General features: G+C 49.8%; 1 protein-coding gene across 3 annotated transcripts in view; it reads left to right on the top strand.

The window, feature by feature from the left end:
- ICE1 (interactor of little elongation complex ELL subunit 1) overlaps window positions 1-25,173 on the top strand; it is a 1,011,762-nt gene that overhangs the window by 353,323 nt on the left and 633,266 nt on the right. The gene's annotated exons all lie outside the window — the stretch shown is intronic.

The raw sequence follows: 25,173 nt of genomic DNA, 5'->3' as shown, positions 1-25,173 counted from the left end.
CTTCGAGACTTCATGTCTCAGAGTAACGAGGGTAAACCCCGCCCCTCTTCTCCATTGGCGGGCCTCCTAAACGGCGGCCAGCCATTGGAGAAGAGGTTTCTGTGACGTCATTTTTGGAAGCTAAGCCCCGTCCTTTTCGGATTGAGGGGCGTGTTTTTTTTCCGTTTCTTTCTCTCCTCGAAAAACACGCCCCCCAGCCTGCAAAGGACGGGGCTTAGCTTCAAAAAATGGCGAGCACTTGTTTTTTGAGTGGTCGGAGTTGCTGCAAGGTTCTATTATTAGGTGGTTGAGCTGTGAATGCCATTATTATTAAACTTGATGCTTCACTCTGTCAACTGGGAGTGGGCGAGGAGGATACGGAGAGCCTGTCCCACTGCACAATGTTCTTTGTGACTGACCGATAGCAGGTACACTAATAACCTTACATAAATAAATACATATAGACAAGACAGTAACTTTTCATAGCCGAGTGAACACGCCTACAGAGCACGCAGCATGCATTGGAAAACAAAACTGAACGTCTAAATATTCGCGCACGACCTTTGGCAGGATTCTCGGTTTGTGGAAAATTACCTACGTAGTTTTTTTTCCAAAACCTGCAACACCGCCAACCCCACACTAAATTATTGAGTTGGCTTTCACAGTTTGCATTACAGGCTCCCACGCCTTACTTTTCTCCTGCTTGACGTGCCATTACCGTCTCTCTCTCTCTCTCTCTCTCTCTCTTAGAGAGACATTTTGGCAGCACGCAGTTTGGACTTGTACCTCCTCCTGTTTCAGACGAGGGAAGGACAGCGCCGCGAATTAACATGATCTTATCTTCGCAGTTTGCCAGGGTGCGCCTTGAGCAGAGCAGACGTCTCCCTTCCGTGGAAACCAAGCCTTGTTCACGAGCGAATCACAACCAATGTTGGTAGAATTCATTTGTGCAGCGCAGTCTGCCATTAGAATGGCTTTGTAACGCTCCATGACGGCGCAGCAAATAAGACGCTAGTTATATATGATGGCGCAGTAAATAAGGCGCTGGCAAACCATCCAAACCCGACTTAAACAACCAAGAGTGGACATAAAGACGAAATACATTAGCAGATCTCTAAAGTGCCCATCTCTACACACGTTACTCTCTCCAGTAGACCTTCTTAATCTTTTGACTTCTGCAGACACCACTGACTCACAACTCCACCCTCCAACTCCACCCTCCAACTCCACCCTCCAACTCCACCCTCCAACTCCACCCTCCAACTCCACCCTCCAACTCCTCCCTCCAACTCCACCCTCCAACTCCACCCTCCACCACTACCACATCCACCACCACCGCATCCACCACCGCATCCACCACGTCCACCACCACATCCACCACATCCACCACCACATCCACCACCCCCACATCCACCACCCCCACATCCACCACCCCCACATCCACCACACCCACATCCACCACCCCCACATCCACCACCCCCACATCCACCACCACCACATCCACCACCACCACATCCGTCACCACCACATCCACCACATCAAACACCACCACATCCACCACCACACCCACCGTCACCACCTCATCCACCACATCCACATCATCCACCACATCCACATCCACCACATCCACATCCACCACATCCACCGCATCCACATCCACCGCATCCACATCCACCGCATCCACATCCACCGCATCCACCACATCCACATCCACCACCACATCCACCACCACATCCACCACCACATCCACCACCACATCCACCACCACATCCACCACTACCACATCCACCACTACCACATCCACCACTACCACATCCACCACCACATCCACCACCACCACATCCACCAGCACCACTTCAACCACCGCTTCCACCACCACATCCACTACCACCACATCCACTACCACCACATCCACTACCACCACATCCACCGCATCCACCACCACATCCACCACACCCACCACACCCACCACACCCACCACCACGTCCACCACCATGTCCACCACCACATCTACCACCACATCCAACACCACCACATCCAACACCACATCCACCAGATCCACCACCACATCTATGTGTGTGTGTGTGTGTGTGTGTGTGTTTGTGTATGTGGCTCTGTGTGTGTGTGTGCGTGTGCGTGCAAATGCAATAGGTCTTGCATTTGCGAGAGATTAAGCTATTGGCATTGTAAATGACAATGACATTTATTTATCTGTTTTCAAAACCAACACATAAATAAAAAAATTGTCATTTACAATGCCAATAGCTCTAACTTTTGCAAAGGCGAGACCGTTGCATTGTAAATTCTTGTTAAAGAAATGTGTTTCTTGCTCAAGTGATTCTAAAGGTAATGAAAGAAGGATGTTAATATGTGCAAATGGTAACCAGCCCCATTTTAAAGTTTACTTTGTTGGTGTTAATGTTGTCCTAGTCAATTAAAAGACCGCTTTAATGTCCTATTTTTGATTCCCGGCTGAATGGTTTTAATTTTAATATAAAAACCAATCCTTATCTATTTAAATTTATTTCAGTGATTACCTTATTGGCATGTAAATATTTAGCTTAATTTTTGTGCAAATTCATGTTACACTAGGCACACTGTTTTAATGACAACACTTATTTTAAACAAGCATTGGAAATGCAATAGGTCTCGCATTAGGAAAGTTTGAGCGATTGGTATTGTAAATGACACTTTTTTTATTTATGTGTTGGTTATGAAAATAGCAAAATTAATAGCTTTGTTAGTTACAATGTCAATAGTTTTAACTTTCACAAATGTGACACCTATAGCATTTGTAATGAAATGTGTGTTGTATTTACTTGACTGAGATGTATTGATATTACAAATAACAATGGCTTTTAATTTGGTAAATAATGTGGTGGTGGATGTGGTGGAGGATGTGGCGGTGGATGTGGTGGAGGATATGGCGGTGGATGTCATGGTGGATGTGGAGGTGATGGTGGATGTGGTGGTGGATGTGGTGGTGGATGTGGTGGTGGATGTGGTGGTGGATTTGGTGGTGGATGTGGTGGTGATGGTGGATGTGGTGGTGGATGCGGTGGATGTGGTGGTGGTGGATGCGGTGGTGGTGGTGGATGCGGTGGTGGTGGTGGATGCGGTGGTGGTGAATGGGGTGGTGGTGGTGGTGGTGGTGGTGGTGGTGGATGTAGTGGTGGTGGGTGTGGTGGATGTAGTGGTGGTGGGTGTGGTGGATGTGGGTGTGGTGGATGTGGCGGTGGATGTGGCGGTGGATGTGGCGGTGGATGTGGTGGTGGATGTGGTGGTGGAGGTGGAGGTGATGTGGATGTGGATGTGGTGGTGGTGGTGGATGCGGTGGATGTGGTGGTGGATGTGGTGGTGGTGGATGCGGTGGTGGTGGATGCGGTGGATGTGGTGGTGGATGTGGTGGTGGTGGGTGTGGTGGATGTGGTGGTGGTGGTGGGTGTGGTGGAAGTGGTGGTGGATGTGTTGGATGTGGTGGTGAATGTGGTGGTGGATGTGGTGGTGGATGTGGTGGATGTGGTGGTGGTGGATGTGGTGGTGGTGGTGGTGGATGCGGTGGTGGATGCGGTGGTGGATGCGGTGGTGGTGCATGTGGTGGTGGTGCATGTGGTGGTGGTGCATGTGGTGGTTGTGCATGTGGTGGTGGTGGATGTGGTGGTGGTGGATGTGGTGGTTGTGGCGGTGGATGTCATGGTGGATGTGGAGGTGGTGGTGGATGTGGTGGTGGATGTGGTGGTGGATGCAGTGGATGTGGTGGTGGTATATACTGCTTTGGGAAAAATGCATTTTCAAATATAATTAGAAGTAGAAATAATTCTGTCTGTGTGGGAGGTGGAACGATTCTAGAACAATGGCAGCACTGAAAATAACAAGCAGAGATGGACAGGAGGGGGGGACTGCACGGGGAGATTAAGTGCAATGCAGAACCAGCCCATAAATTAAACAAGTGGGAGGGATTTGGTGCATGGAATTGGTGACCTCGGAACACGTCTGACATCTAATCTCAGTCTTTAACTGCTCCAAAAATGTGTTGAGATAAGAGCCCAAGACCATCAGGAAACAAAGAAATGCTGGGTGTGTTTTTACACTTAAGCCATCAGCTGTGCGCGAGCTGATGCAAACGAAAAATAATAGTGCCACAGATGGCTAAAAGATATGCCGCAGAGGATCGGCAAGAGCCGAAAAAGGGAGATAAAGGGGCCACACCAGCAAGTTCAAACACACAACAGCTGATGTTTAAATGTAAATAAACGAGGGGCGAAACGAAGATGAAAGGGAGAGATTCAGAATGTGAAACAACGGCAGCGGAGAGTGGGAGGCAGACACTGAGAGGGAGGTGGCGTGGGAGAAAGAGGGAGTGAGAAGGTTAACCAGGAGACCAAAAGGCGGCCGGGCTGTACAATGCTGTCACGTTTTGAAGGCATGAGTTTGGCCTGGGCTGGAAGCAAGGAGCACGGCGAGCAGGGAGGGGCTGGAGAGGTGAGGGCACAGAGAAAAACAAGACGGAGGGCATTGCTGTGGGGAGGAGAAATGCGACACGGGGCGGAGCGGGGAGAGCGGCGAGTGTGAAGCAGCAGGAGGCTTTGAAGTGAAGCTGAGCTTCACTTAAAAGGAGTGCTGCTGGGGAACAGATGGCGATTTGATGATGTGCATGCGCATTTTAGGTCAATGAGCATGGGAGACCTAAAAATGGCATTCAGAGTAAAAAAAAAAATTCAGACTGTATTTATCTTTTTATGCTATGATTTCTTGAATCTTACACTGTCTACTAGTGGGTTCCATAGTTTGGAGTGAGTAAAACCAAAACAGAATACTAGTTTTAAACCATAACTGGGGCACACAGGTTGAGAGGGGCACACCTTTCATTAGATGGAGTATGCACATGTAGCCTTTTTGTGTTGAATGCAGCTTAGTAAGACTTACACAACCCCATTCACTTGGGGAGTTTAATTGTACTATAATAAACTGATTGTATTTTTTTTCACTAAAGGCAAAATAATTAATTATTGATAAATACATTTTAATAGTAGCTGGCGAATATGTATACATTATTCTGAATCCACATTTGATTTTCCATGCCATTGTATCTCTTTTGTATCAAAATGTGTTAAAGTTCACAAATGGCAATATATGGCAACATCACTATGATTATTAATTTGCTTTTTCTTGGCCATTAAGTTAATTAACTCTGGCACATAATTTAGCTCTGTACTGCCGCACATGTCCGGTGCCAGACACCTAACTTTCTCAAAGAATGACATGCGTTTTAGCAGGGTTAGGGACATTTTATATCAGCTAAGCAAGGCCTTGTGGTGTTTATTGGCTTTTGTGGTAGGTCCAATTTCCATGCCGGAAATCACGCTGCACATAAATCATTGCAAAATCTGATAGAGAATTCTATCTGCAGATTTTTTTCTTTAGAATATACCCCAGGCTTCAGTCTGGTTTAATTTTTTTTTTAACAATTCCCTTGCACAAGAGTAGTTGGCGTTCGTCGGCTCCGCTTAGCGTGGTTGCCATTGTCTGCGCCAGAAGTGACTTGGCATGGTTGCTATATAGGTACCACCCCAGCGTGCTCACGTGATTTCCTGTTTTCCACAGATCTGGACGAGCTCCGGCCAGCCACGTTTTTGAATGTCTTCTTTCGACATTTTGTCACTGGCTAGTGTGCCCTTTCCTATTTTTTTAGGGTGTTCTCAAAGAAACCTACTGGGTTCAAGCCTTGTTGAAACTGTCATTGATAGATGTTGGTGACTGACCCCCACTTGGTGCGTCTGTGGTGCCTGGAGAGGGACCATGACTCCACATCATGCCCAGTGTACAGGACCATGAACCCCAAGGCCATTTCTGAGCGGGTCATATAGCTCTAGGGTGTTTACTATGCAACTCTGTGCCTCTCCAGGTCCCTTTCATGTGGGAAGTCTTGGGACCGCTTCCGGAGTCACTCCTGTCAGTCCTCATCCCACTCCCATACTTCAGGTAAATCCCATAAGAAGTTGTTCAAGAAGTCAAAGTGCTCTTTGACTTCTCCATGGTACAACTATTTTTTGGACTGCGTGAGAAAATGACGCCACAAACCTGGTCCCTGCTCTCATGTTGTGCCTGTGCAGCCAGTGTGGGACACCAGTTCCTGGAGCCATAGCGACCCTTGCCCAACTCTGACTCAGTTTTCTGTGGCTATGAGTCTCCTGTTTAGGCGACCAAACCCCTATAGCGTGTCATTAGGCCCCATGGGTTTGGGAGGGTCTTCGACTGGGGCTATACTGGCAGGTCTGCCCTCTGCACCAGCCGACCCCCAAGGAACCGTTGATGGATCCGGATCGGCCCTGGCCATGTTTTTGTGACCACCGGGGATCGTTCCAGTTGCGCTGTTCTCGGTGCTTCCGATACCAGTCTGTGACACCTAACCCATTGTGATTCCAGGCTCTGATATAGAACCGTACTGGCGCCCATCAGGCCCACACAGCCTGAATTGGAGATGGGGTCCTATTTTCCTGAAGGGCCTGCTGAGGAACACAAATGGAGGAGATGAGGATCCCTATACATACACTGCCCCTCCCTCCCTCCCAACAGAGTCCATGATGATAACTGGTACCAGGCCCTGACTAATGTCAGAGCCTTTAGAGGATGATTTTTTATTTGAGACCCTCTATTCCGCGTTAAGCACAATATTTGCCAATGCTTAAAGGTATGCTACTCAAACACGCCTGATATATTTAATGATCCTTTTAGGTCACGAGTCATCACACCTGAGTGGACAAGAAATATAAACCGTCACCCAGCGACCGCAAATACATAAAAGTACAGCTCCCACATGTCTCGTTAGTAGTTGCTACAGCATGTAAGCGGGCTAATTCTCAGACATCTGGTGAGGCGCCCCCCTGTCAAGGCTCTTAACTTGCGTGCCAAAATTTTCCACAGGAGCCGACGACTAGCTCCCAAATCCCAACCGCGTTTGCCAGTACTATCAAATATTACACTAACACCCACAGGGGGGAAAGGGGATAAAAGAGAGACTGACCTTCGGATTCAGAGGCTTGTCGAACTTTCACTTCACATGGTATTTTTTTTCTTTGCGTGGTGCGCGTCGTTTCTACCCTGGCGCTCTGACAGACTCTGCAGGAATGAGAATGAAAAGACCGTAAACAACTCTAAACATCACTATAGCTCTCTTTTCCTATTCATTAACGTATTAAATCTACCTGAAATCTTAACAGGCTTGCCCCTCTCTTCAGTATTCAACTTATGAACTTTAAAATCAAGAACTGTTCGAAGATACAAATGGTTCTAAAATCCATTCACTGCTTAGGGTGACAGAAAGTTCAAATCCTTTTTCTATTAACTGACGAAGTTGCTGCTGCTTTAAAGGCTACAGAGTTCTTGCTTTTTCATTAGCTGTCTAGTCTTACTTCATACAATGATTCCAACGGCTTCCAGAATTCAGCTTCCATGAAGGAGAATAGGGTCCCACGACGAAATACTAAACTACTCAAAAAAGGGGAAAACCCCTGATGTGCACACAATTCCGCGATAGGCGGGTCAAAAATTAGAGGATTACTAAGACTGACCTAAACGACAGTTGAAGTGCGCGGCTCTCAGAGAGCGCGTGCAAGAGGTACACTACCGCTCAAGGGCTTTGTAGAAACACTAAAACGCCCAGGAGCAGTAGTACGGCGGTCGCCATCTTGAGAAGTGTCCTAACCGGTATTGGCAATCAGAAGCACAGGACACGCAAAAGCAGCCAGAGATCTGGACGTTGCCTCAACCACCTAGGATAATGAACATATGTAGGTCTTTTCAGCTTAGGTAAGCGAATGAGGGCCCTTGCAATTGTTTTCCTGACACCCCCACTGAATAAAAAGAGGAAAAAGATATATGCCGCAGGTAAAAGGGTTGCTTCCCAGTCCGCCAACCATTGGAGAATATCTAAGTCCATGGGCCTCCTATCCCGCTGCAACAGGGCCCACGGGGACAAAATGGAGGACATCTTTCAATATCTCCCAGAGGAACACAAGAAGCGGGCCTACCAAATTGCCTCTGAGGGAAAGTTGATTTCTAACACCAAAATTCGTTGGGCCCAAGATGCAGCCGGCACCACAGCTGGAGTCATACATTCAAGTATCCTCCTTCATTGACATGCCTGGCTGAAGTCTCCGGTTTTAAACCTGAGGTTCAGTAAGTCCTTTAGGCCCTTTCCTTTGGCGAACACCATTTTGGTCCTTTAGTGGACTCCTTCCTAGAAAAAAATATAAAGGATTATGAGACCGCCAGTGCCATTGGGGCAAACAACATTGCAACATGGCTCCTTTCGCCGCTCCTCTCATCGTAAAGGGTCCAAAGCTACCTCCCCTAAGACCTCTATCTCCTACCAGCTAACCCAGGCCCAGACAACCTCCCCATAGGAATCTACAGACCACTATAATCTGTTTCTTGGCCCCTTTCTATTGAGATTTCCCAGTCTTTGATCCCTATTGTTGGATATGTTTGTTTATATTACAAGATGTAGATAGAATGCCATCTTATCTTATTTCTACCTATTTGGTGTTCACCAATATCGTCTTTCCTACCCACTGCGGGTGCATGTTTCCTCTCCCTCCTCCTTTTCTTGTTGGTTATGTTCTTCTTTTTCCTCATTTCATTTGATTTCCGTTATCAATTATTTATTGCTTTCAAGAAGATACAGTCTACAGTTGGACCTTGAATTAGCATTTCTTTTTTTTTAACAACAGATTTTTATTTGTCTGAACACACATAGAATACAGAGCCCCGAGCCCCAGAGACAACTGCCAACATCAGTGACATACAAATAACATCTGCAGACTTTTACAGGACAAATTACCCCCCCCCCCCCGCCCCCCCCCCCCCCCCTCAACTGCTCTGCTGCTAAAAGAAAGGGAGGAACATGTGTACAGAAAACATGCATAGTCCGGTCAAGACACTTCACGGTATTACCAAATGTCCAAATTCAAGGCGATGGGAGGGCCGTCCCATCAGGCAGAGGGTCCAAGTCCAGCCCTTGATAATCAGCCCACCTCTTCCAAATTTTAAAAACTTTGCCTGGGCACCCCCTGGCCCAAAATATGGGTTGCTCAAGTCCCATGCAAAAGTCCATTCCGTTTTTCCAAGCGGCCAGGGGTGGGGCCTGAGGCGCCTTCCAGGCCCTGGTGATGTCCCGTTTAGCTAGGGCAAGGCCCAGGAGCAGCAAATGGCGCTTGTATCTATTGCCCCCAATACCCTCCATAACATTCAGCAGCGCCAATCTGGGGTCCTGAGGAAGCACCCAGGTCAGTACTTCCGACAGGCATCGAAATACCCCATCCCAAAACCTCTGTAATGCGGAGCATCCCCATACAGTATGCAAGAGTGTACCTACTTCCGAACCACAGCAAAGACAATCTGGGGACCCCACCATGCCCGTCTCACAGGCGCTGTCTAGTAAAATACGCGCGGTGCAAGTATTTAAATTTGATCAAGCGCAAGCGAGTAGAGATTGCCGCAAGCCGCGGACTGGCCAGAGCCTCATTCCAGTCCTCTTCCTCCAAATCCCCACGATCTTCCTTCCACGCGGCCTTGAGTTTATGTAAATCGGAGGAGCTATGGTGCACCAGGGTCTGATAGATACGCGAGAGTTTCTTGTCGGGCAGTTCCCCCATGAACAATTTAGCCTCGAGCGGACTGAAGTCAGGAAGCCTCTCTAGGTTAGCTAAGTAGGGCGTCAAGGCGTGCCGAAATTGTAGATATTTAAAAAATTGAGATCGGGGCATCCCGAATACGTTCTGCAAGTCTTGGAAGGATTGAAGAGTACATCCTGCCATCACATCGCCCAGCGAGGAGATGCCTATGGCATCCCAGCCCCGGAAGCCCGGAAGCACAGCCATCTGAGGCAGACGGCCATTGGACCAAAGAGGGGTTTCCTGAGAAAGCACATTCCACCACCCCATTCTACGCAGCACCTGGCGCCAGACGCGGAAAACCACCTGCGTGGCAGAGGGAAGACACCGCCGAGCGCCGCTGAGTATAGCACCATGTGAACCGATGCCGAGCCCATGAGGAATCGCTCCACAGCATAGGCCGGATCGCCCCGGTCACCGTACCACCAGTCATTCAAGACCAGCAGATGAGCTGCCTGATAATAAGATAGCACGTCCGATGTGGCCAGACCCCCAGTATATGTTGAGCGGAAGCATGTCCGCAGCGCCACCCGAGCAGTCCCCCTTTCCACATGAAGCTACTCAGTGCCGAGTTGATTTGCCAGAACCAGCGGGGCGGGATCTGATGGGGGTGGTTCTGTAGTTGGTATACGATGCGGGGAAGCGCAACCATCTTAAAGATGGCCGATAGGCCATAAATAGACAAGGGCATACAGGACCACACCTTTATATCCTCGCGTGTACGATTCCAAACCGGGGTGAGATTGTGCTCCCGGGAGACCGTAGCATCCTCCGACAAGTACACTCCAAGATGCTTCATACCGCCCGGCGCCATCTGGAGGTCCGACGCCCATGCCCTGACCCGTCCCTGTCCTCCGAGCAGCCACAACGTCGACTTAGCGGGAATCATATATAAGCCGGAGGTTTTGCCAAAAATCTGCAGAATGCGCAGCAGCCGCGGCCCGAGCGGTCCTAGTCCGTAAGAAAAAACAGGACATCATCGCGTAGAGCGCTATTTTATCAACGAGATCCGCCGGCAACAGAAACCTTTAAGTTGGACATCGATGCGCACCCACGCCGCGAGGGGTTCCATGACAAGCGCAAATAGGTAGGGGGGATAAGGGGCAGCCCTGCCATGTCCTCCTCTGAACTAGAAAGGAACGAGAGACTGCACCCCCAACACGCACGGAAGCCGTAAGATCAGTGTATAACAGCTGTATATAAGCCAAGAAGCGCGGGCCCAGGTTGAGGCGTCGCAGCAGGGCAAATAAATATACCCAGCTCAAAGAATCAAAGGCGCGATCCATGTCGGCTAAGAAAAACGCCGCCTGCTCCCCCAGACTCCGGCAGGCGGAAATCGCAACATGGGTGCGACGAATATTGTGCCGAGTGGCCGTTTGGGGCATAACGCCCGCCTGGTCAGGATGTATCAGGTCCGCAATGTGAGGTTTAAGCCTATTGGCCAGAACCTTGGCCAGAACCTTAGCCTTGGTATTCAGCAGCGATATCTGGCGATAGGATGCGTGACTTCTGGGGGGTCTGCCGGGCCTCAAAAAGACCACAACCTCGGTGTGGCGCCAATCCGGTGGCAGCACCCCTCCCTCACGCGCCTCCTCTACCACCGGTCGGAGTCGCTGACCCAGCTGCACATAAAACCGACAAAATATTTCGGCGGGGAAGCCATTAGGACCCGGTGCCTTACCGGGGTTCAACTCACCCAGAGCCGTGCCAAGTTCATCATCGGTCAGCGGCTTGTCCAATAGATCCCGCACCTCATCTGAGACAGCCCGCGGGGGAAGATCATCAATAAATTTCTGGACCATATCTGCCGGCAAGCACTCCCGGGGCGCGTAAAGTCTCTCATAGTACGCCGCGAAGCTCTTCGCGATAGCCGTAGGTTCGAGTACAGGTTCCCCCCTAGGACCTATAATTTGGGGCAGAGGTTGGGCATGGAAAGTGCCCTGGCAGAGGCGGTGTAGCATTTTGCATGATTTGTCCCCCCACTGGTATACCCGACTAAGGGTGGCCAGCCAAGTCTGTCGCGCTTCATCCAAGAGTACGGCGGTGTACTGTTGCTGAGCAAGTATTAGCTGACGTCTGACAGGACCACCATCCACCCCCCGACTCCTACGCTGTAAGTCCTCGAGCGCCGCCTCGCGCCGCATCGCGCCGCATCGCGCCGCACTAAGTCTCTCCTCCGCTCCGTACGGGCTGCCGCGCACCAAGAAATATCTATACCCGCAGAGTGGGTTTTAAGGCCTCCCATATAGTGGTTGGGGAGGCTATGGAGCCCATGTTGGACAACAAATAGTGGTCTAATTCTTTGGCCATGTGCTCCCTATAATCGTCCTGCGTCAAGTGCCACGCAGACATACGCCAGCGAAACGGCTGCCTGGCCGGACCCATGAGGAATGTGAGGGCTACTGGTGAGTCATCGGACAGGGCTCTCGGTAAAATAGCCACCGAGTGGATTCTATGGGCCAACCCCCTCGGAACAAAGACGTAATCCAAACGGGAAAACGATTCATGGACTGCGGAGAAGTATGTGAATTCCCTACGTGAACCATGTCGATACCTCCACGTATCAACCCAGTCCAGGCCTGTCACCAGAGGGTTAAGTTTGGAGGTAAGAACCCCCCCCCCCATCAACCACCCCCCACACCACCTATCACTGCCCTGGTCCATGACATCATTCCAACCCCCCCTATAATAGAGCGTCTGGCATGGCGCCCCATAGGGACATGAACTTTTCAACAAGAGCCCACTGCAGAGGAGGCGGGGCATATACGCTACCCAGGGTCACCCTGCCACCCCCAACTCTACTTTGCACAAAGACATATCGGCCCTGTGGATCAGTCCAGAGTGCATCATGTATATAGGAGACCCTACGATGTACAAGAATAGCAACCCCCTTAGACCCCCTCACAAAACCTGAGTGAAAAACCTGTGTGTTCCCAAAACGTTGGAGACAGGGCGCCTTTGTGCCTAGCAGATGTGTTTCCTGCAATAACAAAACATCCACCCCCGCCCTCTTGGCATATCGGAAAACCGCGCCCCACTTCACCTTGTCCAACAGCCCCCTCACATTCCAACTTAAGATGCGCAAGGAGCCGGAACTCACCGGCCCTCCACCCCCCGTAGCAGACATAGGGTCAAGCATTCACAAAGATGACGTGTCTTGGTGACGTAAAAGGCATAGCAAACACAGAGTAGCATAGCATGCGCAAACAGTCCCCCCCAACTCTACCCCCAAACACCAACCCCCCCCGCCACCCCCCACCCTGCACCTTCCAAACATGGAAGCACCTGAGCGCCGCCCAGTCTCCAACGGGGGAACACGGACCCCTCCTTCCAATGGATCCCCGAGCGGCAACCCATAGAACAGGGTTCTCACTCCCACCCACCCAAACCTAACTGGGCAGGCTCCAGCCCCCATTACCTGAGCACCTGAGCGTTCGTTACTGCTGCACACTCAGTTCAGGACGAGAATCCCATAGATCAGGAGACCTCTTATTGCTGCTGTTCCAGAGGCAGACCCCCTGGCGAGTTGTGGAGCCGGAGCGCGAGCTACGGCCAGAAGTCGAGCCCCTGCGTCGACTCCGCTGACTACGCAGACCCCCTCGGGCCTTCCCACTCGATGAGGAATCCAATTCGCCGCCTGGAGCCGTAGTGACGTGAATTTTCACTGTCTCATCCGTCCACTGGAAAACTTCCTCAGGAGAATCGAAGAACAGCGTGCGGGATTAATAGATGAGCCGCAGGCGCGACGGGTAGAGCAAGGCGTACTGGGTGTTGAGGCTCCGGAGGCGGGCCTTGGCCGCAAGGAAGGACTGGCGCTGCTGTTGCACCATCCGTGTGTAGTCTGGGAAGATAAGTATGGTGACATTGTCGTACATGAGGGGGGCCTTAGTTCGCGCCTGTCGCAGGATGGCGTCGTGGTCAGCATAGTTAAAAAATTTAGCAATGATTGGGCGTGGGCGCGCCCCGGTAGGGACTCGTCTGCATAAGGGCCCGATGAGCCCACTCCACAACGAAGCAGCGAGACAGAACTTCCGAGGGTTGCCAGCTCTCCAGCCACTGAGTCAGAAAGCGCTCTGCGTTGTTGCCCTCACAGTCCTCAGGAAAACCAACAAAGCGGAGGTTATTCCGCCGAGCACGCCCTTCTGCATCCTCAACCCGCATGGCGAGGCCCTTTTGAATCTTTTCCATGGCGGCAACCTTTTTTTTGAGCACAGACACATCCTCTCCAACTTCGGAAATGCGAGTCTCCGTGCCGGTGATCCTTTCGACAGCATTTCATAGATCCTCACGGAGCAACATAACGTCAGACCCAACAGCCCCAATCTTGGCGTCCAGCACGTCCCTTGATTGCGTTATTGCCGCCATCAACGCTGCATTATCGGGCACCGCGTTGTGCGGCCCTCCATCGCCTGCCGCCTGGCCCGCCTCAGTAAATTTGTCGAGGGTCCCTTGCTTAGAGTGTCCACCACCGGCAGCTCCCCGCGTCATGGTGCCTGTATATGATAAGCGGGGCCACGGTGCTCCGCACTGCGCCACCCGTCAGCGCCCACACACCGGAGATCCTTGGGGCCAATAATGAAGGCTGCGGGCCAGGTCACCACTTCAGATAGGGGGCCCCACTCCTGTCCCTGCGCTGTGGCCCAAACCAACCACCGACGCACACACTCAAGGGTCCGAATCGCAGCTCCGGGCCCCCTAGCACCCAGCATGCACAGACAGCCACGCCAAAGCACTGCAGTCGACACGCCACCAATCACCATGGCCCGATGAGGCCACCGAGCGCCTAGTAGTAGGGCCACCACCACTCCACCGGATAGCCAGGCAGGATATATGGAAGAGAGGGGGGGGGAATCGAGTGAGCGCCCTCACCCCCAGTGCTTAATCCCCACACCCCTCTGCGACCAACTCACCACCACCGGCCACGGCCTGGGTGCTCCAGCAAGTCGTCGCAGCAGGCCGTACAGGATCCCCCAAAGACTGCACACACAGGCTCCCCGCTCCGCCAACAGCAGATATGGTGGATCACCTCAGAGTCCAGGAGGGGGGTGGGGTGGGGGGAAACCAGCGCCGTCCCCACGGAGCCGCCGCAGTCCTCCCCGCTGGGCCTGTGAAATGCTCAACTCGCCGCTCGGGAGATCAAGGATGGCCAGACAAAGCCCGCGGCAAGTTGATCAGACAAAATGGCCGCTGTCCTCTAAGGGGCCGGCACTGCCACAGCCGGCCCAGGTAGTCCAGATCGCTGCCGGAGGCCCAGGAGCGTGGCGACCTGCCTCGCACTCCGAAGGCCAGGGCCTCCCCGTGACAGGAAAGCGGGAATGGCACCACAGCACTCCGGTACGCCAACACCCCGCCACCGGCGCGATGATCTCAGCCCCGGCCAGGCGCGATACTGGAGGCCCCGGCTCCAGCCTCCAGGACGCGCACCAGGCCGCACCTCCGCCCCGAATCGTCCAGCAGTCCTTCAAAAGCCCCCACTGATAACCGGGGGCCACCGAGGGGCAGCGCTGGGTCTTGGAAGGCAGCTGACAGACGAGGCACGCTCAGGGCAGGATATTTAACAAGGATATTTATGGGGCTGGCCGGAGCGAACCTAAAACGCTGCCGCCATCGCTGCCGGCCAAGCCACGCCCTCTTGAATTAGCATTTTACTCTGTTGATTGGTTTCCCCTGCGTGGGGACAGGTTTGTGAATTATTATGGTACAACTCTGATTACAGTGATGAGGAAAACTAAATAAAGTATTGAAATATCAACATGGTTATTAACTAGAGCTCACTTCCACACCTCCAAGCATTCCACCTTGCAAATGCAAACTCTCAACAGAACATCAATGGTTGCTCAGAAAAGAAGTTCAGGCACTCAAAAAAAAAAAAAAAGAAATTCAAAAAAGGATCATTACACCAGCATGGCACAGGGGTCTATTCATGTTACTTCCTTATTCCCATAAAGGAAAGGTCCTAAAGGCTAATCTTGGATCTCAAACCCCCTAATTGAATACATTCTCTCAGAGCACTTCACCATGGTCACTCTGCAGGATATAATTCTGTTACTACAACAATGCGACTTCATGGCTGCACTCTACTTCAAGGACGCCTGCTTCCACATTCCTATTCACCCATTGGATCACCGAAACATCAGGTTCATGCTGAACAGGCAACACTTCCAATTCAGCCCCCAGGGTTTTTTCCAAATGTTTTGCAGTAGTAACTGCTCACCTACGGAGGCAAAACATGCATGTTTTCCCATATTTAAATGATTGACTCATCAAAAGCGCAACACGTCATGTTATGTAGCCTTTTAGGACCCGTTTTGAATTTTCTCGATTCATGCCCTTATATAGGTACAATTCACATTGCCCTTATATAGGCATAGAAATTTTACCCATATTTAGACATAGCCAATTCAGTCCAAATACAGACATGGCTACTTCCATCAGTTCCAAAAAGCCACAACTATTTCTTGGAAAACCGGCTTAAGCTGCTAGGGAACCTCCCCTTGCCTTAATATTGATTTGTCCAAGAACTCATGGAGTTTTCAAAGAAATACCATTCCCTTGGGCTTCTTTGATGACGTTATTATGTCCGACTTTACGTCATACTAGGCACCTTCAAGGTATAAATATGCCTTCACTTGCTCTAGCAAGACACGGTGGTTTGGAGCAGTTCGACTATCTACTTGCCCGACGCAGCACGCTACAGCAAGTGCCGAAGGACGTCGACCCTCCAGCTGACGCACTGACAGAGAGGCTGCATTTCTCTTGGCGAGAATCCAGCTCCAGTGTTTCCAAGCTCCCCTTGCGGGGTGTTGGGAAATCAAGTCCCGAGACAGAGAGATACCAGACCTCCTTCATTCCAAAACCAAGGTACGAAGCTGATTAGACCCTAAGAATAATCTTGGATAGATTCTTGCAAAGAAAAACTAAACCTATGCTACACCATACTTAACTTCTTCCCTCGTACTAGACTTAGGTTAGGTACATTGGGGTAGACGTATTTTAGAAGCACCAGTTGAGTACTTTTAGTCCTTGTTATTTATATATGTTATTTTATATGGCTTAGAAACCATACAATGCTCTTACAGTATTATTTCATATTACTGTTTACTCCGTATGCATTATACTTTGCTATCATAAACGTTTCATATATGCCGGTATCTATGCTGCTTATAATGAAGCATGGAAAATCACGCAAATGGAAACTGCAGAACGAATACGAGAAAACTCTCTCTGTAGTGGACAATGGGTTAACAACTCTGTCCTCCAGAATTTATTCTTTGGACAGCATTGTATCCTCTGCCATAGAATTAATGGGACAGGACTTGCTCATGTTACTGCATGGACAGTCACAGTTGCGTTCTATAACTTTGCTAGGCTGGACGTTACAAAATCTTCGTTCAAGCTACGTGCCTTGGCATTTAATCAACACCACGTCATTGTTTTTCTGGATTTAACCTTACAGATAAACAAATCTCTTTGGCACAGAGGGGAGCAGACTATACGGTGCTGAGCATATAAAAACTGGAAAGATTACCATTGACTGTTTCTGAGAAACCAGCGATAGAATGGATGATACATGGCACCATTACCTTGCCAGTGACGATGTTCCAGTTTCAGTATTGCTTACAGCACATACCAGCGGGCCTGTATGAAAGGTTGGGTAAAGAATACATCAAGTCAACCTGGGATTTACCATACTCCCACAGATGTTAGAGTGGGGGAAAAGAAGTATTTCTTAGTGGTACAAATTGCAAAACCGCACTAAGTGGTACACTTTTATGTCAGGGTATTAATTTACATGGAGCCTGTGATGGTTATTCGACCAAATTATCCTGCCACCTGCAAGGTTCTCCGGCAACAGTGATAGATCCAATTTTTAGGCATCTTATAATGGAAGCTACATGAATGATCACAGCTGTTGTGGAATGATGCCAGGAAAAGCCTATCTTGTAACTGTGTCAGCCAGGGTCACTTGCTGTATGCAAGTATTGTTTCCTAAAAGCAAGACAGACGGGGAGTCGCCGTTATGGCCTTCACTGAACATCTCTTCTCTACAAATTGATACTTTAAGCAGAATGAAAGCCATTCTTTTACAAAAAACTGTGCCACTGACCTCATCCAAAGAGACTTATGATCTGCAAATGGCAAGGTCCTCTGCGGAGATGCATGCGCTTTTATCGACAAACTGCCCTATACATTTCGTGGAAATGTTAGGTCTTATCTTTAACATGTCCGATATGAGTGGTATTGTACATGTATTTAAGACTATTTTTTCTGGACTGTTAGCACCCTTTCAAGCAGTACTGGGAATATTTCCTAACTTCGTGCACTCAGTGTTTGGCGGACTGCCTCTCGTTTTGGGGCTCGCAGCAGGAATACTATGCTCGAGGCATATGAGCTGCAGATTCTACACTTTGCATTAGATCGCCACCTGGTGTTGGGCTCGGATAATTGCATGTTGTTGTCGCCTTGGAAGAAGTCTTTGTAGTCACAAGATAGGCGACTCCTCCCTTGGACGATAGTGCGCATGGGCATCTCCTCCACCCTTAGATTGTTTTTTTCCGCCACTGGGTTCGGATGCAACTTTTCCGCTCCGGGTCGAAAATCTACTTTCAAAGACTTCGACGCCCAAAACTTTCTAAAAACAAACTTAACTTCAATATACATAGATTCGACCTCATCACTTCGATTCCGGTCGTCGACGCTGGCCGTTGGGCCTACCCACGTGGTGAGGCCTACAACTCATGGGAAGGACACCATTAAAAAATGCCCCGTGTGTTGAGCAAAATTTCCACACAGCGACCATCACGAGGTGTGTAACCTGTGTTTATCACCTTAACACGACGAGTCACAGCTTGTGTTCCTTTCGATCCAAGAAGACCATTGGAGATCGGAGGGCCCGTCGACGTGACATGCAGAGATCGCTCCGGAACCGGTGGATATCTTCGACGAAGGTCCATGTTCCCCCGAGGAAGATTCCAATGATCTCCAGATCGTATCTGAGGCAGACTACTCCGATAACATCATGTCAACGCGTGAGTACGACTGCCCCTACCCCAGCCCCTACACCTAAACCAAAGGCTAAGGTCATAACTCCGCCTACGGGGCCCAGTCGAGCCCGAGGCATTGCTTAGAAAACCCCGCCATCGAGCCCGGCTCCGAAGAAAATATTAAAGCCTTTTGGTAGCTCCATACCTAGCAAACTGCACGTGCCGATACTACCAGCTCCCTCTGAACCGAAAGAAGTCCCGGTTCCGAAAAAGACTCTGAAACCGTTGACTCCTAAAGACAACACGGCACCGAAACCAATGAAGCCTGCTTTCACCCCAAAATCTTCGGTGCCGAAACCCACAAAGCCTGCTTCTGATGCCTCCAAGCCCCCGAACCAGGCCTCGACTCCGAAAACAATACCTTTGGTGCCGAAAAGTACGCCAAAGGACTATACAACAATTCCTAAGGCTAAAGACAAGCAGAACCAGGCCCGGAGCCGAAAAAATCGGCGACGAAAGCAATTCCTCAAAAAGAAGAGCTTTTTAGACCTGATCCTTTGCGAAAAAGGATATATATAGATCCAGAAACAGGACATGTTTCCACCACACCACACATGAAGAGGAAATCAGATACAGCACCTACACCTCTAGTGCCTGTCAAGAAGAAGGACTCTACCACATCTCCTTTGCACCCTTCTTCTCCTGTATCTCCTTCTCCTGCTCTCCCTTTGAACATTTCACCTCAAAATTCTCCTCCCCAGGATGCTGATGAGGATCAGTATAGCATGGGGGGGGTGGAAAGGCCCAGATGACCCTTTTCCCTACCCAACAGGTTCACCAGACTGGGAGTATCTAAACCCACAGAATATACTAGATATTCCTGACCCACATATATATCCATCTAAACCTTTTCCTCCAGAAGACAATATTGGGTTTGGACACTTAATTAATAGGGCTGCCATCTATCACAATGTCACCATGCATTCAGATGAGGCAGAAGATGGTTTTTTACTAGACTCTTTTGAACAATCCCAAAAATCTGTGCAAATACTGCCAATGATTAAAGGAGTCATTAAACATGCACCAGACGTGTTTAAAGATCCTGTAATAGCTAGAATCATAAACCCAAGGATAGAGAAAAAGTACAGAGCAGCTCCTGGGGATCCTGCTTACATTAAAGGACAACTACCCTTAGGCTCCCTAGTAGTTTCAAACGCTAGGAAAAGAGCAAATTCCCAAAAATCAGGCAAAGCCCCACCTCCTGATAAAGAATCAAAGATCATAGATGCTTCAGGGAAAAGATTAGCTGCCCAAGCTAGCAATGCATGGCGCATTGCTAACCCACAGGCCCTCTTCGCAAGATACGAAAGCTAGAAAAGCTCTTACAACATCTACCTAACCAATATAAGGCACAAGCAGAGGACCTCATACAAGAGGGTAAGCTTATATCAAATGCCTCCATTAAATGTGCACTAGATGTAGCAGACACTGCATCCAAGGCAATAAACACCAGTGTCCTCCTTAGATGTCACGCGTGGCTACGCATTTCAGGATTTAAGTAAGAGGTACAGACTACTATCTTAAATCAACCATTCAACCAACAATTGTTTGGGCCAGAAGTAGACACAGCTCTTGAAAAATGAAGAAAGACACTGACACAGCCAAGTCTATGGGAGCTCTGCAGTCCACCCAAGCGAGAGGCTCCTTTCGTCGCTCCTTCTACAGAGGAGGCTCCAAACAAGCTGGAGCATACAATTCAGCTTCCTTTAAGACAAATACACAAGCATCCTCTAATAAAGGATACTTTAGAGGGGGCTACAGAGGTAATAACAATAAGGGAACAGGTCGAGGTAACATCAACAATCGATCTTCTTCCACCACTAAACAGTGACTTCCTTCACCTCCCCCAACAGCATACCACTCCTGTAGGGGGGAGATTAACACAGTTCCTACCTGTCTGGAATTCCATCACAACAGACAAGTGGGTAAGACAGATTATCCAGTATGGTTACTGCCTAGAGTTTACAGCTACCCCTCTAAATATACCACCCAAACAGCGTCCAATGTCCACAGAACATCTAACGCTGCTCCAACAAGAGGTTCTCTCATTGCTGCAAAAAGATGCAATAGAGCTAGTTCCATCGCAACATCAAGGAACAGGGGTCTACTCACTCTACATCCTAATACCCAAGAAGGATGGGACACTAAGACCAATCCTAGATTTAAGACCTCTCAATCTGTATATACACTCAGATCATTTTCGCATGGCCACTTTACAAGTGCTCCCATTATTGCAACAAGGCGATTTCCTTACTACACTAGACCTCAAAGATGCCTACTTTCACATTCCCATACATCCTTCTCACAGGAAGTATCTCAGGTTTGTGCTAGAAGGACAACACTTTCCTTTCAAAGTCCTTCCATTCGGGGTCACAACTGCACCAAGAGTGTTCACAAAGTGCCTAGCAGCAGTAGCAGCACATCTCGGAAGACAACATATCCATGTCTTCCCGTACTTAGACGATTGGCTCTTAAAAGCCAAGTCATTCAACCAGTGTGTTCAACACATATCTCACACAATTCAGACACTGCACAACTTGGGGTTTACAATAAACCACACCAAGTCACATCTACAGCCCTCTCATGTACATCAATACCTAGGGGCTACCATAAACACCTATACAGCTCTAGCTTATCCCAGTCCAGCCAGGATACAGAGCATTCAAGCCTTAGTCACAAGGTTTCAAAACCAACACTCTCTCCCAGCCAGAGTGGTCATGCAATTAATAGGCATGATGGCATCATGCATTTTTATTGTACCATATGCAAGACTGCAAATGCGCCCATTGCAGGAATGTCTAGCACATCAGTGGAATCAGGCACAAGGACAACTAACAGACCTGGTGTTGGTGGACAGCCGCACACATAGCTCTCTGCAGTGGTGGAACACCAAAAACTTGTTCAGAGGGCGGCCGTTCCTCGAGCCTGTTTCACAAATAGTACTGACAACAGACGCATCCCTCACAGGATGGGGAGCACATCTGCTCCACCGCACATCTCAGGGGAGATGGACCGCTCAACAAAAGGTGCTTCACATCAATCACCTAGAGTTGCTGGCGATTTTCCTGGCACTAAAGTCTTTCCAAGTGCACATACGGAACAAAGCTATCTTAATCCACACGGACAACTTGACAGCCATGTACTACATACAAAAACAAGGAGGCACAAATTCCCTGCAACTGTCCCAGCTCGCACAAAACATTTGGAGATGGGCCATTCCACAAAAGATATACCTGCTTGCAGAACACCTTCCAGGAGTTCACAATCAGATAGCCGATCTGTTAAGTCGACAGACACAACAGGTTCACGAATGGGAACTACATCTGCAAGTTCTTCAACCATTCTTTCACAAGTGGGGTCATCCAGACATAGACCTGTTTGCCACACACGAAAACGCAAAATGCCCAACCTTCGCCGCCAGGTTTCCACACCCGTTGTTCAAGGGCAATGCGATATGGATGAACTGGTCAGGCAGATTTGCGTACGCTTTTCCGCCAACACCACTAATACCACTAGTGGTACGCAAGCTCAGACAACAGTCTCTCAAACTGATCCTAGTAGCTCCCACATGGGCACGCCAACCGTGGATCACCCACCACACTGCTAGAACTCTCTCTAGTTCCACACCAAAAACTGTTTCTGACACCATCCATGCGAACGCAGAACCATGGAGACATCAGGCATCCAGATCCAAGTCAACTGAATCTGGCGATCTGGCTCCTGAAGTTTTAGAGTTTGGTTACCTTAACCTACCCCCAGACTGTATGAATAACATTAAAGAAGCCAGAAGACCTACTACTAGAGCTTGCTATGCTGCTAAATGGAAAAGATTTGCCATTTACTGCAATAATAATCAAATTGATCCTTTAGATGCTTCCATCCAAAATATTATTTATTTATTTATTTATTTGGACATTTATAAAGCGCCTGGTGACGCCCGAGGGCGTGTCCCCGCGCTATGGTAAGTGAGCGGTTGCCATCCCCCCCTCCCCCAGGAGTTACCTGCTAAAAAGGTGAGTTTTTAATTTTTTTCTAAACAGGGCCTCTGATGGCTCAAGACTCAGGTCAGGGGGCAAGACATTCCAACATTTGGGAGCCAGGTATCTGAAAGATCTCCCCCCCATCCGTGCCTTCCTAACTCTGGGCACCACCAGCAGTCCCGTCTGTGAGGACCGTAAACTGCGGGTAGGCTCATAGTGGGACACCAAACTCTGGAGCGGCACAGGGGCTTTGCCGCTCAGAATGCGATGGCACGTTGAGAGGGCCTTAAACTCAACTCTCTTCTCCATCGGGAGCCAATGGAGAGCTTGGAGAGCGGGTTTAGAAGGTGACCTTCTCGGGAGTCTAAGCACGAGCCGTGCTGCGGCATTTTGGAGCACCTGGAGGCGACCCATGACCTTGCCTGAGGCCCCCAGATAGAGCAGGTTCCCGTAGTCTAAGCGCGAGGTGACCAGTGCGTGCACCAGCGTCCTACGAGCCGAAATGGGAAGCAGATCTAACACCTTCCTCAGAGTTCTCAGGACACCGAAACACACCCCTGTCACCCGGCCAACCTGCGGGCCAAAGGCAAGGTCTTTGTCAAGCCACATGCCAAGATTCTTGGCCTCCAGACTGGGAGTGGGGGCCTCACCCAAGCAGGGTGGCCACCATGCAGGCGACCACGCAGAAGGCCCGCCCCCCACCACGATCACCTCGGTCTTGCTACCGTTCAATTTTAAACAGTGTGCGGACATCCAGGCTGCAAGATCTTGCATGCAGTTCCTGAAGATGTCCGCCGCAAGGCCGGGGGAACGAGACAGGGAGACGACCAACTGCGTGTCGTCGGCATAAGACACCAGGTGGAGGCCGTGGCCCTCCGCGATGGCTGCTAAAGGGGAGACGTAGATGTTGAATAAGGTCGGGCTCAGGGACGAACCCTGTGGTACGCCCTGGCCCAACTCGATCTCCCTCGAATAGCATTCTCCCATCCTGACTTGGAAGCACCTGTCAGACAGGAAGGACCTGATCCAGCCAAGCGCAGCGCCTGTGACCCCACCTTCACTCAGACACTGTAGCAAGATGGTATGTGCTACAGTGTCGAATGCTGCACTTAAGTCGAGTAGGATCAGCGCCATAGTCTGGCCCTCATCCACACCCTGTCGGAGTGCCTCCACCGCCGCAAGAAGCGCAGATTCCGTTGAGTGGCGGGGACGGAAGCCAAATTGCGAGTCGTGGAGTAGCGATGCCTCCTCCACGAACTGCATCAATTGAGTGTTAGCAATTTTCTCCGCTATTTTAGCCATATAAGGCAGAAGAGAGATGGGGCGGAGATTGTCGAATTTCTCAAAATTCACATTGGCCTTTTTTTGCAGGGGGAGTACAACTGCCCGCTTCCAAGCCTTGGGGACACTCTGGGACAGAAAAGAGGAGTCGAGTAGATTGCGAACGTAAGGTTCAAGCACCTGCAAACTACCCTTAAGTCGACTTGGGATCGTCGGGTCTCTAGGAGAGCCAGATTTAATTGACCCGCAGATGCGGATTAGCTCTTCTGTGGGCGGGGTGCAAAAAGAGGTAAGCTGTCGTACTCCCATCTCTTTGACACCCTTCCCCCATGTGGGAGCGTTTAGTGTCTGCCGAGGAAAAGAGTTATAGAGGTGGGTGACCTTGTTAGTGAAAAACTCTGCAACACGGTCACATCCCTCCACCGTGCAGAGTTTCGAGGGGCATGCAGGAGATTTGCCTATGGTGATGGACTTGTAGATTGAAAAGAGCTCCTTGGTGGACTGCTCAGCTCCCTCAATCCTAGCACAGAAGTACGCTGTTTTGCCTTTCCGTAGCAGTTTATGGTAGCTACGCCTATAGTTAGTGTACTCTGCTTTAGCGGAGGCGGAATATGCTACTCTCCATTGTCTTTCCGCCTTTTTGCACGCTGCTTTTGCCACTTGCATATCAGCATTGAACCAGAGAGCAGATCTTTTTGCTCGGCCCCCCAGTTTGGCCGCACCAAGTGGGGCAACCAGATCCAAGGCCTCTGTAATACGTAGGTCTAGGTTGGAGTTGATGTCTACCACACCTATTCCGCCTGGATGACCTTTGGCAGTTAAAGCCAGATTGAATGCGGATTGGGAGAATGCTGCCCATCTCCGCCTAGGGTGTTTATCGACTGGAGGGTCAGCCGGAGCAGGTTCTTGACTCTCTATAGTAAAGGGAATAAGGTGGTGGTCTGTCCAAGGGATGGGGACCGGTGCGCATGCTTCCACTTGACTCCAATTTGCAAAGATTGGGTCCAGAAGATGACCCAAATTATGGGTGGGATGCTGCACCTTCTGCTCGAATTGTAAATTAGCCATTGTGAGACAGAGATCGTTAACTGCCTTATCTGTTAGGGTATCCAGATGTAGGTTCAAATCACCTAAGACTAGATACCTATCAGTGCTCAGAGCGGCTTCGGTAACTGCTTCCACTAGTTTCTCAATGAAAGCTGTGGGGGAGCCCGG

Source organism: Lissotriton helveticus, chromosome 4_1, assembly GCF_964261635.1.
Source record: "Lissotriton helveticus chromosome 4_1, aLisHel1.1, whole genome shotgun sequence".
Lineage (NCBI taxonomy): Eukaryota > Metazoa > Chordata > Amphibia > Caudata > Salamandridae > Lissotriton > Lissotriton helveticus.
Note: the sequence above shows the minus strand (reverse complement) of the source record. Positions and strands in the feature narration are given on the sequence as shown.